The sequence below is a fragment of the Malaclemys terrapin genome, chromosome 4 (assembly GCF_027887155.1).
Source record: "Malaclemys terrapin pileata isolate rMalTer1 chromosome 4, rMalTer1.hap1, whole genome shotgun sequence".
NCBI lineage: Eukaryota > Metazoa > Chordata > Testudines > Emydidae > Malaclemys > Malaclemys terrapin.
This window is the reverse complement of record NC_071508.1, coordinates 153,733,998-153,750,886: the sequence shown is the minus strand read 5'-3', so window position 1 is coordinate 153,750,886 and position 16,889 is coordinate 153,733,998. Positions and strand designations below refer to the sequence as shown.

Here is a 16,889-nt window from a genome sequence, read left to right as displayed (position 1 = left end):
TTATACTGCTGAGCGGATGCCCAGGTCAGCAGACGCACACGCCCAGAGGATTGCTCTCCATTTGGTAACTGTTTGTTTTTAGAGCCAGGCTGTTTTTGCTAATGCAATAGCACAGGGCCTAGATTGGGCTCCCACTCTGGGTCTCGGCACACAGCCCAGGTGCTAGAACAAGGATTGCTAAGGTATCCTGAGCAGAATGATTTATTCAACCTGCAATAAGTGAGTATTTGGAAATGCTTAGACCTGACAGAGGGATTATTCCTTTTTACTCTCTGATATGCAAATCCTATTACAGGATTTTTCTTATTTTTGAAATGTTGCAATGTTTGGTAGAATCATAGAAATTAGTGTCAGAATTATATGAAATTGCCTCTAATTATTACTTCTGCTTTGCCCAATTCATGTTCTGCACAAAAGTAACATGGCATTTATTGATGTTACAAATTGTACAAGGGAAAAGAGATAGGGAACTTTTTAAAGTCCGCTACACACAATATATATTTATTCCACTTTTCATTACTCCACATTGAAAAGTGCCTGTCCAAAGCTCTGGGCTGCTTTGACAATCTTTCCAAAGCAAGCACGTCAGCAGACCTAGCGATGACCTCGATAGCCTCGATCAGAGAGACAACGGTTTATGTCGTCATTCAGTCACTCCTGGATTCTGTTTCGTACGCATGAAAGAGAAAAACTAAAAAAAAAAAAAAGAAAAGGAAGTTAGCAACACCAAATACACAAATTGTCTCAACGCTGGCACTTGGACTCGAGTGCTGTGCCATGCTCTGCACATAGTGGGCAGGAGGGCAGTTTGCAGCACTGAAAAGCGTTCAGATCTCAGAGACGCTCGGGTGCCAGATGAGATCACACGGGTGCCAGAGAGGACACTGCCATTGCTTTCAGCCGACTTCTGCCTCCACTCCCAGTCAATATTACTGATGTCACTTCAAATACCGGATGATCCTTGAGACATTGGATGCTGGAGGCTGAGAACGATTCCTGATTTAAATGAACCCTTAGGAGACAAGCTTGGACGCCAAGTAAAACTGACAAGAATGTGGCAGCGGGGCGGGGCCTGGGCAGCCAGGCTAGGTTCAGAGCAGTCCTAGTGCATGGCAGCCTGGGGTCAGGGTTGCCAGGTGGCAGGAAGCCCCTCTCTGAGAGCAGCTCAGCCGACCTAGACAATCTGGGGGAGTGTCCAGCTCTGCCTCTGCAGAAGCCTCCCACGCTCATCCCTGAGACCAGGATGGTGCTGCAAACACCCACTAAATCCACGGGAGCTGCACCAGGCCCCAAACTAGCCGCCACCGACATCACCAATAACTTCATTCTGAGCTCCAGCCACCCAGAATTCAGCCACGGAGTGTTGCTCCCAAACCCTCTGGAGCGTCACTGAGAAGGGCTCCCTTGTTCTCAACATGTTCCCCAGCCCTCCACTACAACAGGCTGGGAGGAGGATGGGGTCAGAGCCATGCTGGAGGGGCACGACAGGGCATTGCCCTATTTGGGGGGAATCTCGCTGGGTTGCTTCATGCCACCCAATTAGTGAAAATCAGCCGTAAAGGTTCAGGGTCTGGTCATGAGACTGGTTCTACTGGCAAGACACGGCGCAGGTGAGCTCAGCAATATGCCTGCAGCGATTTGCTCTCCTTTGACCCTGAGTCTCCTGGGCCTTTCATCAGAATAACCAGTGGCTGCTGGTTACACTGGTGAGTTAGGCACAGCATGTCTGCAGTGACCTACAGAGCACCTCTCGCTACACAAAAGGAAGGCACTGACTATGGTAAAAATGACAAGGAGCGTTTACCTCCCACCACTTCGTGCAGAAACGGTGTTCCTAAGACAAGCACTGGGCAGCGGGGGACACTGCATGTTTACTCATTAGGGACCAAACCCACGCTCAGGGGCATGTGAGATGGGAAAAGCAGTCGAAGGGCTGTAGAGAGCATATCCAGAGGAGCTGAGCAGCACCGCGGAAGGACACAGCTCTCCACGGGGGCCGTGACAGGAGGCACCATGGTTAGGTTCGGGGTTGCCAGGGGAATGGCCAGAGACTGTGCATGTCAACCTGTCTGGAGTGGCTGAGGACTGTGAGTGCCAACCTCAGGGCAGCCTGTTACAAACCAGTGCGCAAACCCCCAACTGGGTGTGAGTTCTACACTTAAATGTCACCAACCAACAAGTGTGAACTGCTCAAGCGCTATACCAGGGTCGGCATGGACTCACAGACAGGCCCCTTGGGCACATGGTCTATCTGGCCACCCTGGAAAGCCTGCCTTTCTAATAGATGGTCCCTTACACCAACAATCACAACAATGTTCAAGTTACTCCCTGTCCCAAGTCACTTCCCCCACTTACCTCTCACTAAAGACAATGCTTGTAGCCAACCCTACTCATGATTTACTAACTAGGAAATAGAAATCAGAGAGTTATTTACCAGGTTAAACCAGGTAAACATGCACCCACAAATGAGTTACAGTCTTAGGTTCCAAAAAGGAATAGAGGCTGTTGTAATGTGCAAGCTCTACATGTCCTCTAGGGCTAACCCAGGCTAAGCAGCTGGGGATCCCTTGCATATGCTTAAAAGTCCGGCCCTCTCCCTGAAGGCCAAGGAGCACAGGGATAACAATTTCTTCTGGATGGGTTTTTTATTCCCTGCCCCCAGAGTTCAAGCTGGCCGTGTGCATGTCCCGTCCCCATGGGTGTGGGGGGAGCAATCACCAAAGTCTTTTGTCCATTGATGTTCCACAATGACTTGTCTAGTGTCCATGGGCCTTCTTTGTTGGGCAGGAGATGACACTTCTCGTGATAAACCAGCATTTTACTCTTGGTAAGGCTTCTCTCCTGGCTTTCCAGTTTCAGAGCAAACACGTTTACAGTTGCTGCTTGGCATTAATCTCATGTATAACTCTGTATGCGTTGTTAGAAGGTTCTATCAGAGTGTTTGCTCTGTAACTCACAAGCATTTCATAAAGCTCGAACACTAAGCACATCTCTATAAATCCAATCCCTGTGTTAACAATGCAAACCCACAGGTGAGCCAGACTGGCTCCAGCCAGCATTTGTCAGTGTTCAGTGGGGCTTAGGGCCCTTGGCATGAGCTGGCACCTGGCCGGCCAGTGTCACAGTGCACACAGCACAGATGCCTAAGCCTAGATTCTGTACAGAAAGTCCCAACCCCACACCCAGCGATAAAGCCACAGCCCAGCTGTGTTGCAGCACAGGAGGAGAGGATTCTGTCCCTCCGGCTTTGTGTTGTTCCCTGACACAAAGGTCTTCTCCGGCGGCTGTCTGCAGCCGAGCCAGTTTGGCCCCCATTGCAGAGCAGGCACTGGCAGAGGAGAGAGATGCACGCTCTAAAAACCTGCTGCTGCTGCGTTTCAGTTCCGTGTGGATTCATGTGCTGTAGTTCTCGACATTTCTTGTGGGCTGACAGGTAGGCAGGTGGGTCTCTGGGTGCACTTTGCTCACACACAGAAGATTTGTGCAATCACATTCTTAGTATTAACTGGAGGGTTTATTAAAACACAGACTTTCCCCCAGTTGTTCTTATTTGTTCTGTGTGACAGAGAGAGGGGAAGAGAGCAGCTGCTCTCCTGTCTCACACTCCCACAGTTGCTCCAGCCACTGTCAGGGATGTGCAGCTCCACCGAGCCCCCATAAGAGTCTCCCGCATGCGGAATCAGAGAGCACAGGTCCATCAATGGCTATTCGCCAAGATGGTCAGAGATGCAACCCCAGGCTCTGGGTGTCTCTAGCCAGAAGCTGGTAGCGGATAACAGGATGCATCACTTGATGATTGTCTGTTCTGTTCATTCCCTCTGAAGCACCTGGCATTGGCCACTGTCGGAAGACAGGATACTGGGCTAGATGGACCTTTGGTCTGATCCAGTCTGGCTGGTTTTATGTTCATAAACCGCTGCTCTCCACAGTAGGGTGTGCTCCGAGAGCAGAATGAATTGTTCTGTTCCCTAGAAACCAGGGACTAAATTCAGAGCTGGTGTAAGCTGATGCACCATTGGTTTATGAACTATCGATCCTAACTCGATACCTTTTTTGATGAGATGAGAAGTCTGATTGAGAAAGGGAACAGTGTTGATGTAACATACTTAAGCTCTTATGAGGTGTTTGACTTGGTGCCATTGACTGTTCAGTTAAAAATCTAGAACATTATAAAACTAACCTGGCACACATTAAGTGGATTAAAACCTGGCTAATTTATAGGTCTCAAAATGTAACTAACTGGGGAATGGTTATTGAGCGGGTGGATTTCTAGTGGGGGCCCACAGGGATTGGTTCTTGGCCCTACACTATCTAGCATTTTTATGAATAATCTGGCAGAAAACATAAAACCATCACTGACAAAGTTTGCAGATGACACAAAAATTGGGCAAGTGATAACTAATGAAGATGACAGGTCACTAATACTGGATTGCTGGGTAAACTGGGCGCAATCAAATTGTATGCATTTTATTATGGCTAAATGTAAACGTACACATCTAGGAACAAAGAATGCAGGCTGTAGTTACAGGGCGGGGGCTTCTATCCTGGGAAACAGGGACCCTGGGAAAGATTTGCAGGTCATGGTGGATAATCAGTTGAACATGAGCTCTCGGTGCGACGCTGTGGCCAAAAGGGCTGATGCAAACCTTGGATATATATACAGGCGATTCTTGAGTAGGAGTAAAGTGGTTATTTTCCATCAGTATTTGGCACTAATGTGACCGCTGCTGGAATCCTGTATCCGGTTCTGTTCTTCAAAACTCAAGAAAGATGTTGATGAACAGAAGAGGGTTCAGAGAAAGGCAGGAGAATGATTAAAGGTTTAGAAAACCTGCCTTAGAGTGATAGACTCCTGGCACTCAATCTGTTTAGCTTAACAAAGAGGTGATTATAAAGTGACTTAATCACACTCTCTAAGTACCTATATGAGGAGTAGAAATCTGATAATAGAGGGCTCTTCAGTCGAGAGACAAAGAGTAGAACAAGACCCAATGGCTGGAAGCTGAAGCTAGACAAATTCAGACTGGAAATAAGGTGCAATTTTTTAATAGTGAGGTTAATTAACCACTGGAACAACTTACCAAGGGTCCTGGTGGATTCTCCATCACTGTCAATTTTTAAATCCAGATTGGCGGCTTTTCTGAAAGATCTGCTCTGGCTCCAACAGGAACATTCTGGGGGCAGGTCTCCGGCCCATGCTAGACAGGAGGTCGGGCAGACGATCACAATGGTCCCTTCTGGCCTTGGAGTCTGCACATCTATGAATCGCTGCTGTGAACTGAGTGTGCCGACTTACCCCAGGTTGGAATGCGGGTGAGTCTCATTTCTAAGAGCGAAGTCGGCAGGTGCTCCGTGGCTCCACCCACGCCATTGGCTTTCTCATGCTGCCTGCGCTGCTTCCTTAGTACAGGGCAACTGGCCAGTGTCACACTTGGCAGGGTGCTCAGAGTCATTTCCAATGTACAGTCTATTGCTGGGGAAGAACCACAGTTTCCTGTTTCATAAGGTAGCCTGGCTCTGCCAAGGGATGATGTGATGGTCTGAAGAGGCGCTCTCTCAGTGTCTCTGGAAGGGCCAAGGCGGTTCCAGGCACCAGCGCTCCAAGCGCGTGCCTAGGGTGGCAAGCCGTGGGGGGCACCTGCCGGTTCCTGCGAGGGGGGCAGTCAAGCAGCCTTCGGCGGCATGCCTGCGGGAGGGCCGCCGGTCCCGCGGATTGGGCAGCAATTCGGTGGCGGGTACACCGGATCCACGGGACCGGCAGACCTCCTGCAGGCATGCCACCCAAGGCAGCCTGCCTGCCATGCTTGGGGTGGCAAAAAAGCTAGAGCCGCCCCTGGGAAGGGCTCCATAATGTTCCTTAATGCCTGACTGTTCCACAGCACCCAGGCCTTGTGCCACATTCATGTAATAATGTTGGATAGTACCATGGGCGTGCATGGCCTGCATTAGCATGTTCACCAAATGCACCCCGGATGAAGCTCAGTCAGCTACAATAGGAGAGAGGTGTGATCACCCGCAGAGCAGGCAGCCCCAGGGAAGAGAACAGGAATAGGAAACATGTCTGGAGAGGCAGCTGAGAGAGAGAAACAATCGAGCCTCCAATCCTGTGACGCTGTCCAGCAAACAACCCAGCGTTAACGTGAGCCCTCTGTCCTTCTGAAGTCCATTCTGAAAACACTCCACAGCAAGGAGCGAGCAGAGCGTAGTTGCTAGACATCGGGTCCCTGGGCTGGAATTCAGAGTAGTGGGCAGGTGGGTTTCCCTACCAGCCCCAGGACCTGGCCTGGGAGCAGCAGGCTGTCTGGAATGGCATGCGAACAGCAGACCCAGTAGGGCTATGACACCCCGGAAGGGGAGGACTACAGGCCACCTGGCCAGAGGGCTGAGTCACAAAGAGCGTCCTGGAGAGCGAGGAGGGACATGGTGAGAGCAACTGGTTGGAAAGGGGGCATCAGAGCTGAGTGGAGTAATCCCCAGACCCAGCCTCAAGGAGGCACTGACCAGGGAGTGAACCCTGAGACATACGTACATCCATGTATATCACTGCCCACAAAGCCTAACACTCCACGCAGAAACGGAAAAATGGAAGGATTTCTCAGGCTGCATATGGACAATTTTCTGCATTTTGTTGCCTATGCATTGCTGAGAATATTACTTTAATAATCATCTCTAAAGCCCGCAACTATTTTTAACTATGTACGTATTTTTCCCATAAGAAAAAAAAGTATTTTTGTTTTTCTTACTCATTTTTCTAACAGATTAGGAAAAGAAACACTTGCCAGCTAGTGAATGTTTGTGTATTTTGCTGTGAGCTGAATCTGTTTTTCTCTGAGAATATATGAACCTTGCCTATCCCAGTAGGAGAGCTGGAGGTGCACTGCCTTTTTGAGACTGCTAGCAGCAACTGCCGTGTGTAAAAAGCTCCAAGAGGGATGCTGCTTATCTCTGGAGGAACTTTGCTACAAACTGAAGCTCTGAACAAAGGACTGAATGACCCATCCCAGCTGGGGATGATCCAGAGACTAGATTTGAACCTGCAGTTTATTCCATCACTGCTACAAGCCTGAACCAAGAACTGTGCCATTGCTCTAGGTAATTGATTCCATTTAACCAATTCTAGCTCTCATCTCTATTTCTTTCTTTTTATGAATAAACCTTTAGATTTTAGATTCTAAAGGATTGACAACAGCATGATTTGTGGGTAAGATCTGACTGGTATATTAACCTGGGTCTGGGGCTTGGTCCTTTGGGATCGAGAGAACCTTTTTTTTTTTACTGGGGTATTGGTTTTCATAACCAGTCGTCCCCATAACGAGTGGCCCTGGTGGTGATACTGGGAAACTGGAGTATCTGAGGGAATTGCTCGTATGACTTCTGGATAGCCAGTGGGGTGAGACCAAAGTCCTCTTTGTCTGGCTGGTTTGGTGCCTTAGTAATAAAGGACCCCCAGCTTTGGGCTGTGACTGCCCTGCTCTAAGCAATTTGTCCTGCATTGATACTCTCAGTTGTGTCCCCCCAAGAGGCAGCATCGTTACAACGTCACCGTGAGGCACACAGCGAGCACAACACACGTCGCCATGAGACAGCACAACGCACGTTGCTGTGAGGCACAGAGTGAGCACAACACACGTCACCATGAAGCACACAGCGAGCACAACACACGTCGCCGTGAGGCACACAGCGAGCACAACACATGTCACCATGAGAGAGCACAACACAGGTCACCGTGAGAGAGCACAACACACGTCGCCGTGAGGCACACAGCGAGCAGCCGCTCAGCAATGTTGTGCTCCGAGCGCCTTGAGCCCATTCATCACTCATGAAAACAAAGAGCCTAAAAAGGAGCAAGTGTGTGGGATTTTCTAGAGAGCCTTAGTGACTTAGGCACCACTGATTTCAGTAGGACTTAGGTGCCTAGGCACTTTTGAAAATCCCACTAAGTCCCTACGGGCATCTATAGGTGTCTGAATACCTTTGAAAATCTGGCCCTTTGCCTCCTTTCAAAATCCCAGCCAGAGGGTTTAGTCGACCTTTATGTCAACAGTCTCACAAACTGAAGACTTGCCTCGGAGAAACTAACACAGTGAGTAAAGAAGCTCCTCTTTGCCCGTGCTGCTGAAAGCTCAGCACGCCTCTTAATTACCTTGGTTATTGGCATTTCAGTGCTGAGGAGCGAATGCGTTCCTTTTCACTTCTCTTCTTCAATCTCCCTCCTGCCTCCCCGTTACTTTACTGCTTCCTTTCACATCAATCCCTTCCAGCGGGGAGTGGGGTGTTATTTCCTGCAGATATAATGGAAAGGGAAGGAAACTTCTGGTCTTCATTTCCAAAGACAAGTTTTCTACTGTTATTTCAGATCTTGCTTTACTGAGCTCCCTAAGAATACACTAATGGTTAAATGCAGATGGACCAAAATGGTTTGGATACGGTTTGGACACACTATGGCCTTGAACAAAGAGGTGAGAGCTCAGAAATCAAGTGAAATCATTCTCTGAACTGCTAGAGGTTTCCCTGAGATCACAGGGATTAGTTATGCATGGTATCACTTTTATATTTCAGTCACAAGAACAGATACCCTTCTACAAGATGCTTTTAGCAAGTGATACATTTATAACTGTTTGGGAATTAATGTTTCTTTGTTAACCCTGTGCTCTCCTTAGGAAATTATAATCGACTATCAGTACAAAAGTAATGATAGACCCCATCTACCTGGCACTGCATAAAGCAATGGATTATTAATAAGCAACGTGCATTTTGGTTGACTTTCCATGTTGGCAACTATCCTATTTTCACTTTATGTAATGTGAATCTTCAGGATTAATTATTAAGGAAAACATATTTAGCATGACAGCATTTCTCATTCTACGTTACCAACCCATTCATTGCTGGTCTAGATTTGGGGAACATCAGTTTCAAACGGAAGTAAATTCTTTGAATTTTTACTGACTGTTTTTTCTCTTGCTCTTTGTTGCTATGGAAACCTCCCCTTTTTTATTCTTAAATCATTTAATCCTAACATTTCCTATTAAGCAAATTCACATTTCTCTCACAGTTGCAGTCAGGACTTGCTAACAACTGTTTCCCTAAGTGATCACTGACCAGGCATGACCAGGGGCTTTTACATATCTTCATTACCCCAGAGAGAGAAAACAGGGACATTCCCTCGCAGCAGCTTTCCTTGGCAGTATACATGTGATAAGATAGATAAAGCTCTGAGGGCCAGATTGTGGGGCATCTAGTGTGACCTCCTGCATAGCACCGGCCATAGGACTCCCTGAGTTAATTCTGGTTTGAACTAGAGCAGATCTTTTAGAAACACGTCCAATCTGGGTTTAAAAGTTGCCAGTGACAGAGAATCCACCACGACAGTTGGGAAATATCTCCAGTTGCTAATTACACTCACTGTTAAAACTTTGCATCTTATTTCCAGTCTGAATTTGTCCAGCTTCAACTTCCAGCTATTGGATCTTGTTATACGTTTGTCTGCTCGATTGAAGAGCCGTCTATTATCAACTTTCTGTGCCTCATGTATTTATTTATAGAGTGTGATCGTCACCCCTTAACCTTCTTTTTGATAAGCAAAATATATGGAGCTCCTTGAGTCTATCACTGTAAGGCGAATTTTCCAGTCTTTTTATCATTCTCATCTCCTCGGAGCTCTCTCCAACTTGTTAACACCCTTCTTGAATTGTGCACACCACAACTGGACACCGTGTCCCAGCCATGGTTGCACCATTATTCTTTCACCTCTTTTGGCCACAGTGTCACACTGGGAGCTCATGTTCAGCTCATTGTCCACCCCTTGGCTTTTAGTGTCCCTGGGCTTCTGGCATATCAGACAGTACTCCAGTTCCTCCATTGATTATGGTTGCTCGCTAGTTGCGGTAATTCTTCCCAGGTAATGCCAATCCATTCAATATCTTATATCACTCTCTTCTGCCAGTTCTTCCTTGGTCTTTCCTCTCTCAGGTACCCAGTCCAATGCTTGCTTAGCATGTCTGCCATCTTCCATATGGAGAATGTGTCCCAACCAAATGGTTCTTCTTTCTCTGATTATATTTTCTAATGTGTCCTGCTCTGTCAGCTCTCTTACTCTCACATTTGTTATTTTGTCTTTCCATGAAATATGTAGTATCTTCCTCAGCCATCTGTGATAGGCAGCCTCCAGTCTCTTCTCGGTAGCCATGGTCATTTGTCAAGTCCAGAACTGGACACAATACTCCAGTTGAGGCCTAACCAGCATAGAGTAGAGTGGAAGAATTACTTCTTGCGTCTTGCTTACAACACTCCTGCTAATACATCCCAGAATGATGGTTGCTTTTTTTGCAACAGTGTTACACTGTTGACTCATATTTAGCTTGTGATCCACTATGACCCCCAGATCCCTTTCCGCAGTACTCCTTCCTAGGCAGTCATTTCCCATTTTGTATGTGTGCAACTGATTATTCCTTTCTAAGTGGAGTACTTGCATTTGTCCTTATTGAATTTCATCCTATTTACTTCAGACCATTTCTCCAGTTTGCCCAGATCATTTTGAATTTTAATCCTATCCTCCAAAGAACTTGCAACCCCTCCCAGCTTGGTATCATCCGCAAACTTTATAAGTGTACTCTGTATGCCATTATCTAAATCACTGATGAAGATATTGAACAGAACCGGACCCAGAACTGATCCTGTGGGACCCCACTCGTTATGCCCTTCCAGCATGACTGTGAACCACTGATAACCACGTTGTGACATGGCTACTAAAAGATAATGATTGGAGCCTATATCTGCTTGTCTGCTGACTCTGACATCCCTCAAAGAAGATGCCCGTCTCTTAGAGATATGTTCAGGGTCTATCTGATTGACAAGTCACATTATCCATGCAAAGTCAAGGGAGGGATATGGTTTTTCCATCTGACAATCATTTTTCTCATTCCACTTTAAGGTGAAACTGAGCCATTTTGAATTTCTTTTGAAAACCAGAGAATGCAAAAGAGCAGAATAGCTGGGAAATGGGAGAGCCAGTTTCAAGTCCCTGCAATACCTAATTCTGAGCAGAGCCTTGAACGTTCATCTCCATCTGAGTGTTCTAGCCACAGCCTACAGGGTCAGTCTCCCTCTTTTGCCCACTGAATATTCAATTATTTGTACAAAGTGGGAGAGTTCCTGCATGAGACACTAAGACTGATGGACTGACTTTATAGCCTGGTGATTAGTGCACTTGCCTGGGATGTAGGAGCTCTATGTCCAGATAGGAGCTCCCTGACTCAGAGCATAGCCCACGGGAGTGCCCTAACCGCATGGCTATTGGCTATTCCCGGGCTGCATGAGTCTCACTCTCCCTAGTTAGTCTTCAACCTCAGAAACCTTCTGAGAAAGTTTTGTCACAATTGCTACATGTCTGTGAAAAGTTCCAGGTTTGCTGACCAGCATTTTCCAAACAACATTTTGTTGAAAAATTCCCCATCAGCTCTAATGCAAAGTCACATCTTTCATGGGAAAATTCTTCAACGCCTTTATTGCTTTCCTGTCTGTGCTGCCTCCCTGGCTGCCATTGCAAATGCCCAGAAGGGGCATGTACCAGAACTGCGAGTCATTCAGCTTCGTCAACAGCACAAAGGTGATTAAGGATGTCGGAGAAAAACAGAGTTCTCACTATTTGTTTAGGTACAGCAAGTCAGATGCTTTATTAACTCTCACAATTGCGCAGAGGGAGAGAGCTAAGCAGGTCTCTCAACAGGTAAACAATTACAGCAAGCATTTATACCTTTTGTTACAGACAATAATGAGCAACAGTTGCATTTTGTTTATACATAGGTCATACTGATATCTTGTTTTGCTCACTAATGTAGACTCTTAGTCTACATTCCATATTATCTACACATTATCTACACAAGGTCGCAACAACTTCTCACACAGTTCTTTCTCACCCGCCTCACACATTCCTCGCTTCTACAAATCTCGCGTTATTAGGGTTACAGTTAGCCTGACTCTTGCTAACGAACTGTCATGCATTGCATCCCCTTGCTGTCAGTTCTTTCTCTGCTTCCACAAGGAACAGGAACAGAAAATGCAGTCACAGTAACACAGACCTCTCAGGAAGTGTTTTAAATGTATCCAAACCACACCACAATACTGTACGTCCTAACGAGAGCTTGCTCATTGTGCTTAATGGGCCTGATTCCAGTCTCACTTGCACCACTGCTTCCTCCATGGAGTCACTCTTGATTTATCTCTGTGTAAATGCAGAACCTGGTCAAATCATGTTATAGTGTTTGGTGTTATATTGTAAACACCACAAAGTGTTCCAGGTGCTTTACAGAACACATAGAAAGACCTGGTCCATGCCACAAAGAGCTTACAGTCTAAGAAGGGATGTGATGCAAAGAGTAGTGGGAAGAACCGGAAGGGAGGTGAAGGAGCATGATACAGGCTAAGGGATACATCAATAAGATGACAGGGTTACTCTGACACACCTACCTATATCATGAGAGTTGGACGGAAAGGTTGGGGCTTGGGAATTTTTTATTATTATTGAATCGTTTCTTCTAGGTCTCACACAAGAGATGAGTTTTCGCAGGGGTTTTAGGTTTTGATCCAAAACCCATCAAAGTCAAAGGAAAAACTTGCATTTAACTCCATTGGGCCAGGCCCTTAGAGGAGACAACGTCTAGATGAACCAGTGGAAGGACATCCGAGGCACAGGAGGAGGTGTGAACAAGGGACTTTACTAAGCACATTTCCACAAGCATGGCTGAAGTACGGAATGGAATCGGAAGGCAGGTGGGTTTCATGAAGTTTTGGTGTGGGTTGGGAATGTTTCACACACCAGGAAGCACGGCATGCCAAGGGAAGCAACTCTTGCATAAATCTTTGATCATCTGAAAAGAAAATGTTGAGTGCTCAAAACTGCCTTTCCAGCTAGCTCATGTACAGATTTGAATTCATACCGGAGTTGATGTCTGCGGTGTTGTTGTAGCCATGTGGGGCCCAGATATTAGAGAGACAAGGTGGGTGACATAATATCTCTTACTGGCCCAACTTCTCTTGGTGAAAGAGACGAGCTTGATGCCACTATTCCACTAGCTTAGACTGTAGCATTTTCAGTGCAGATTGCTTCTGCTATGCCCTGCTAATCTACTAATTATTTTGTCCTCAGGGCTTGCTGCTTCCCTGATGTAGTCTGTGTGCCTGTGCATTCCTTTAGAAAGGATGTCATGCCATCCAGGTCCAATTCCAGCACATTACAATGGAGGGAGTAATAGAGTTTGACCTGACCTGGCTGACAGTAAAGAGGCTGAGAGCTGGTCTGACATTACAGGGAACCGCTTTGGAAGTTAATTACCCACAAAGCCATGTGCTCCCATTAATTTTCGTTTAATTTTTGAACAGTGACGATGAACAGGGTCGATATTATTTAATTTTGTCCACATCCCATTATTCCCACTGACACTAATGCCGTTGAGGGGCCAGTGGCCCAAGAGAACGTTGCTGTCAGTAACGTCACCGCTATCCGAGCCAGTCACAGAGAACACTCCAGGGCACACAGCCTTGCCGAGATAACAGCTTGCTCCAGGGAACAAGCTGAAGCCGACAGCTCAGACAAGCACTTTCGGCTACCTGAGGAAATGGTTTTATCTCTTGGAGGCCACATGTGCTGGAGTGCTTTATTTGCATGTAATTTTAAAGTTAGGTATAATTGTATTTTAGGAGTGTCAGAGACAGAGAAGAAAAAAATAAGGCCTGTAGTTTTAAAGAAACAGTCACTGAACACAGGCAAAGATTTGTTTCCAGTCACAAGTCAATGGCAAAAAATTTTGAGATTGACAATAAGTCTCAGACAGCCAGAATTTGCTTAATAACAAGGCAGTGAGCTAGGTGCATCGTTTCGGTGTTTGGGTGTTGGGGTCAGCATAGGTGAGAAAGGTAGCACAGAGTGCTGGCCATTTTTAGCAAATTTCATACACAAGTATGCTTTCCTGTGGCCAGTCTACCCCAGACTTTATGGTACCAGCTCTGGGGAATGGGGCTGAAGGGCTGCCCCATTGGGATGGCTACAGTGAGGAGCCAGTGCAGACAGGACTGGGGTTTTTGGTGGGTACCCACCGGCTCAGTGCAGGAACCTAGACTCAGGCTCCACTGGCAGGGTACTCCTTCCCAGGCCCTGGGTACTTCCACGGGTACTCCTACGGCTGGGTACTCCTTCCCAGACCTTGGGTACTTCCACGGGTACTCCTCTGGCTGGGTACTCCTTCCCAGACCTTGGGTACTTCCACGGGTACTCCTATGGCTGGGTACTCCTTCCCAGACCCTGGGTACTTCCACGGGTACTCCTCTGGCTGGGTACTCCTTCCTAGGCCCTGGGTACTTCCACGGGTACTCCTCTGGCTGGGTACTCCTTCCCAGGCCCTGGGTACTTCCACGGGTACTCCTACGGCTGGGTACTCCTTCCCAGGCCCTGGGTACTGCTCTGGGTACTCCTTCCCAGGCCCTGGGTACTGCCCTGAGTACTCCTTCCCAGGTCCTGGGTACTGCCCTGGGTACTCCTTCCCAGGCCCTGCATACTGCCCTGCGTACTCCTCTGGCTGGGTACTCCTTCCCAGGCCGGGTACTGCCCTGGGTACTCCTCTGGCTGGGTACTCCTTCCCAGGCCCTGGGTACTCCTCTGGCTGGGTACTCCTTCCCAGGCCCTGGGTACTCCTCTGGCTGGGTACTCCTTCTCAGGCCCTGGGTACTCCTCTGGCTGGGTACTCCTTCTCAGGCCCTGGGTACTGCTCTGGCTGGGTACTGCCCTGGGTACTTCCCTGGCCCTGCCAGCCCTAAACAGCTCAGTTACAAGTGCCGTGTCCATTGTTGTTGACTAGCAGTGGGGAAGGTGAGTTGCTGGGCGTGGGGGAGAGGGAGAGACGGGCGTTCTCCGAGAGTCAGGCTGTGGGGAAGAGCCAGGTGGATGGTAGAGGGAGGCATGGACAGGGAGAGCTGCTGCAGTGCTGGCTGAAGGGGAAGAGTGAGTGATGATTTCCCCCACTACCTGCATCTAGCCTTCTGGTGAGAGAGTTCCTATCTGCCTGGAATTCCTCCCGGCTCAGGGTCAGAGCGGCTGGCCTGGTTAGCCACTGCATTGAGTCATGTCCCCTGCAGTAATTGGTGATATTTAACGTTATAGGGGGAGGAGGCGAATCTGCTAGTGATCTTTCCCAACGTATTTCCCCAAAATGTTCCATGCAAACTCTCCTCAAGCCTTTTGGGGGAGATGTGAGCACACAGACACAGACAGACACACACCTAAACACTGGCTGAAAATGCTCAACTTATTAGCCCTGGTCTACACTACGAGTTTAGGTTGAATTTAGCAGTGTTCGATCGATTTAACCTGCACCCGTCCACACGACGAAGCCATTTTTGTCGACTTAAACGGCTCTTAAAATTGATTTCTGTACTCCTCCCCGACGAGGGATTAGTGCTGAAATCGACATTCCCGGGTCACATTTGGGGTAGTCTGGATGCAATTCGACAGCATTGGCCTTCAGGAGCTATCCCAGAGTGCTCCATTGTGACTGCCCTGGACAGCACTAGCCAGGTAGACAGGAAAAGCCCCGGGAACTTTTGAATTTCATTTCCTTTTGGCCAGTGTGGTGAACTCAGCAGCACTCAGCAGCACAGGTGACCATGCAGTCCCCCCAGAATGTTTCTACGCTCCCCCTATCATCTCTGTCCCTGAGGTTATCGCAGATTAGAAGGTGAAAGAAAAGCACTCGTGATGACATGTTTTCTGAGCTCATGCAGTCCTCCCGCACTGATAGGGCATAGCGTAATGCATGGAGGCATTCAGTGGCAGAGGCCAGGAAGGAATTGCTGTGTTTGCTTAATGGCAAAAGTATCATGCCTCGCTAGCAATCCTGCCCGAGCCAGGTCGCTGTGTCACATGCACTCCACGCTGTGTCAGCATTGGGCGGGGCATGACCACTTTGTGAGCAGGAAGGCCATAGATATAGACATTACATTAGGTAGCTAGAGAAAACATTCCTGTGCATTCGGCAAAGTTTGTGGCAAAAAAAGAGGAGACCCATACTGTAGTGGTGCTCATGTTCACCTAACACATGAAACGGCCCCAGTTCAAAACCAGACAGAAACAAGTCATTGTTCCTTTTTCTGACTCCCCTCCTGCATTTTTAGTCTTAGAACAGACCATGCTGTGAAAGATTTTTTGGCTCCCGAGGACAGCGTTATATCAGGGTAGAGGTGTATATCAATTATGAGTTAAATAAAATGGAAGCTCTCTCTAAGTTATAGTCACGGGTTCCTTACCCTTTCAGCTGCTCTGATAAATTAACATTTTTGTTAGGGGCGGGGGGAAATTTTTATGAAGCCTTTTATAGGGACTAAATGCTATCTAGGACTCTGAAATAATCTTAACGTGGCCCCTACAGTGCAATTCTTCATTCTGGATTTGTCATTCCACAAGTTGAACTGCTCCTTACTACTGTCCAGGCTTCATGAGCCCTGGGAGCAAGGGGTAGGCTGGGGTAGGTGTGACCACGCGGTGCTGCCGGCTGGGAGAGCAGCCTGAGGCAGAAGCCTCCAGCTCGCATGATATTCCAGGCAGGACTGAATCTCCATGAGACGAAATTTAAAGAAGAGAATGACCTGGAGTCACTCCCATTCGGTGCTCTAAGAGGAGGATTGCCGTGTCTGTCCAGGCATCCCTGAGCGACCTCACCGAGGTCTGCCAGCTGAGCAGGGCTGAGCGGGACCCCGGCTGGCAGGAGCCGGCGGACGTCTGGGGCTCCGTCGGCCGTCCCTGCTCAGCTGGCTGCCTGCCTGGGGTTCCGATCATCCAGGCAGGCAGCAGGCTGAGCGGGTCCAGCGGACGGGACCCTAGAAAAAAGGTGCAAAACGATTGT

The 16,889-nt window shown here is 47.9% G+C and overlaps 1 long non-coding RNA gene across 1 annotated transcript in view; it reads right to left on the bottom strand.

Moving 5' to 3' along the window:
- Positions 1-526: 526 nt before the first annotated feature.
- The window catches only part of LOC128837189 (uncharacterized), a 35,510-nt gene continuing 19,147 nt past the window's right edge, over positions 527-16,889 (bottom strand). The window contains exons 2-3 of the long non-coding RNA XR_008444917.1: positions 8,144-8,282; positions 527-691 (exon numbers count right to left, since the gene is read on the bottom strand). This is a non-coding gene — a long non-coding RNA (uncharacterized LOC128837189). The remainder of the gene's footprint in view (positions 692-8,143; positions 8,283-16,889) is intronic.